Source organism: Hypomesus nipponensis, chromosome 7 (genome assembly GCF_054491055.1).
Source record: "Hypomesus nipponensis isolate SF chromosome 7, ASM5449105v1, whole genome shotgun sequence".
In the NCBI taxonomy this organism is placed as follows: Eukaryota; Metazoa; Chordata; class Actinopteri; order Osmeriformes; family Osmeridae; genus Hypomesus; species Hypomesus nipponensis.
Window position 1 is genome coordinate 3,591,547 of NC_140367.1, and position 3,454 is coordinate 3,595,000.

A 3,454-nucleotide genomic window follows, 5' to 3' on the forward strand; every position below is an offset into this window, starting at 1 on the left:
TTCCAGGCACTGTGCATACATGGAAAATGAACAAAAATGCTAATTTCTAATCTATTATGCAAACAGTAAGATACTTACATAGATTTGCATGCCTTTCTCAGGATGGCTGACTGCAGCTCTTGAATTCTATGTATAGGATGACTGGATGTCTAAAGTCTTCTTGGCTTTTGTGTGTGTTTTCTTCCTTATTTATTTCCCTCCTGTCTTTTCTACTTTTCTTCCGATATTTCTCCAGGTTAAAATTGTATTATTCTCCATTTTGCCAATTGTGCTTTACACTGTAAAGCAAAATAAACAAATGTAGAACATATTCACAGCATGTACAGGATATGGTATATTTAGATACGTTCTTTATTAATGTATTAGCCTTAACCTTGATAAATCCCCGAGATTTCAACCATAAGGAACGTGACGTAAAAAAAGATCAAAACCTGTCCACCACACGCTGGATAAGTTACAATAAAATTGGTCCTATGCTAACTAATATTAGTCATCATGAAATCTTACATCTACACCCATTAGCACACAGAACTTATTTGAAATTCATACAATAAATCCACAAGACTTTAGGACGGTGGAATCACTAATGACGACAAAATGAAAACGGAATTATACTTTATTATAGCAGACTTGATTTAATCTCAGGGTCCCGGATCACAAGGGTCCTTAGAACAAGCACAACGATAGAATCCCCTGGAACACCACAGGCTCCTGAACTTCCAGTGTTCTCTCTCAGGTACACAGGCACAAAGCAGAGCCCTGCGAACAAAGGGAGAGGAGGGGGGTGTCTCGCTGTGGCTTTGTCATTCAAATACATTTAATCAAAGGTTTGGTTCTTTATGCCACCACTTAATAGTGTACATTACTGCATATGATGAGAGCAGGGTGAATTGTGATCCTTCCAGAGCATTTTACTAATGGAGACCAAAAGCAGGATAAGAAAGGGGCTAATGGTAGGTTAGAGCAGAGCCTGTTGACGTGGTTTCCTCGTCTCACGCTTTCAATGGCCCGCCGCCACACAATCATTAAGAGTTTCTTTCTTTAGTCTTTATTCTTCATGCTAATTCAAATCACCAGCCAAACAGCCCCAGCTCCAACAGCAAGTCGAGAAATATACCGAAAAAGGTCAGACTTTTTTGTGTGGATATTCAGACTATTATGGGGGCGGTTAGTACTGAAGATGGTCTAGTAATGCTCAGTTGATGCCCTTTTAAGTACTATATCACCACATGCTGCATTACTATAAACAAAACCTCAGTTTAACCCTTACCATAACCAGGCAAGCAGCACCATTTCTTGACAAGAGTGTCCTTACAGAATGGGCATGGCTCGGCGGTTAGAGCGTTTGACCTCAAATCAGGAGGTCGCAGCTTCAAGCTTTCCCTGCATGTCGCGTTAGATAAAAGCGTCTTGTTGAATGAATACATTATTATAATGTTTTGAGAGCAGGTAAACTACATGGACGTGTTTACTATCCAAAGGTCAAGGGTCCACAGCGGCCCTGAGGATAATTCATTCAGTCTGTTTTCTAGTAGGACAGCTTGTGTGTTGTTCTCCATCGTCTCTCTCATTCAGACAGTCAACAACCATCTCAAAAGCTCTTCAACATTAGAGAAGCTCTTCTGAGGATCAGTAAGACTGGAAGTATCCTGGAGGGTTTGTGTCTTGAAAAGAAAAATGTACAGAGACAGAAGAGGGGTGGGGGAGATTGAGACTGAGAAAGAAAGAGAGATGAGAGAACTTGTACTTGACAGGGTTTTTTTTAGCAGTTCTGTCAGACTGTACACAGGTCTGGTTGACAGAGAAGATGAGGGCCAATTTCTAAATTCAAAAGAAACACCAAGTTAGACCCATAGTTAGTGGAAACGTATACCTCTATAAAGAACCTCTGTTTTCTCTCTGGGTCTCCCCCGCTCACTACCTCATCCATCCATTTTTTTATATCTCTGGTTAGATCTGAATCAGTCATTCCCTCGCCCACCACTCGTTTTCCTCCCAAAATTGTTGTTCAATGTCTCTTTTTCTCTCTCTTCTTTCTCTTTCTTTCTTTCTTTCTTTCTTTCTTTCTTCATCTCTTTCTCTCTCTCTCAGTGACACCTTCTTTTACTTCCATTCTAAACTATAATCCGGTCTGATGTCTAAACCTCTTCTTCTGTGACTGATTGGTGAACCCATCATGACATCATCTGACCAATGAGGGGAGAGTAGAATTTGCGTCTTGCGGTCATGTCCCGACATGTAAACACAGCTCCGATGTCATACAGCGGGGAAGCAACCAATCAGGAACTACACAGCACTGTCATAGAGTGGGGAATCAGCCAATCAGGAAGTCAGCCAGCAGGGCGTCAGGGCTGTGTGCCGGCCCTCACTGTCCCCTGTGAAGCCATATTAAACGGTGATTTCATGATCGGAGCTGATGTGATTAGCATCAGGGTTGCTGCTCTTATTAGTCCCAGGTGTGGATCAGAGACGAGAGGGTAAATGTTTATGGTTCTGCTCGGTCAGACGAAAGAAACTCACTCCAAATACTGTAGTTGGGGAGAGGAGGGGAGAGGAGAGGGAGAGGAGGGAAGGGGAGGCGAGAGGAGAGGAGATGAGGGCTGTATGGACAACACATAATAAGTTGCTATCTTCTGCAAACAGAAGATAATGTTTGCTGAACTATAAGCCACACACACACACACACACACACACACACACACACACACACTACTAGACAAGCCGACTCAGCAAATGCATGGCACAGTAAAACAATACAACAAAAGTTCTCAAAAGACAAAACAGGAAAAATGCGAAAATCATACTCGGTTACTGCATAATCACGTCCTGCTCATTATTCAACGTTGTGACAACTGAAGTGGAAGGCGGTGAGCCGAAAATCGTTTCCGTGGTTTCCGACCCCTTTCCCAAAGAAATGACTGGAGACACACACAACAGTCACGGTGTTGTGTGGAACTCATTATGTCGGCCTCAGGGTAAGCCAATTGATCTGCAATTCATTCTCACAAGCGGTAAATCGATGCTCAAAGACATGAAAGCGTCTGTTTTTTACGACTGGAGTGGAGCTACAGTTCCAGAGCCAGGGAACATGGTAATGCAGGCTTGTTTGTGAATCCGTGGGCTTCAGGATGATCAATGTGGTAAAGAGCAGAGTCACATGCCTCAGGGACAGGATTTAGCATGAAAACAATGGAAGGAAATGTATTTGGTCTCTTTCCCTCTCTTTCTCTGCCTCTCTTTCTTTCTGTCTTTCCCTCTCTCTCCCTCCCTCTCTCTCTTTCTCTTTATCTCTCTACGTCCCTCTCTCACTCCACCACAATTCGTCTTTACCTCCTTAGCAAAGAAGAACACACAACACGCACACACACACACACACCAACACTACAATCTCATCATTGAAAGTACAGTATAAAACTAATGCAATCCTGAGTGGTATTTCTGTCTCGTTTCGTAT

The 3,454-nt window shown here is 42.7% G+C and overlaps 1 long non-coding RNA gene across 1 annotated transcript in view; it reads right to left on the reverse strand.

Annotated features, from left to right (window-relative positions):
• Window positions 1-598: 598 nt before the first annotated feature.
• The window catches only part of LOC146276371 (uncharacterized), a 42,928-nt gene continuing 40,072 nt past the window's right edge, over window positions 599-3,454 (reverse strand). The window contains exon 2 of the long non-coding RNA XR_014762407.1: window positions 599-759. This is a non-coding gene — a long non-coding RNA (uncharacterized LOC146276371). The remainder of the gene's footprint in view (window positions 760-3,454) is intronic.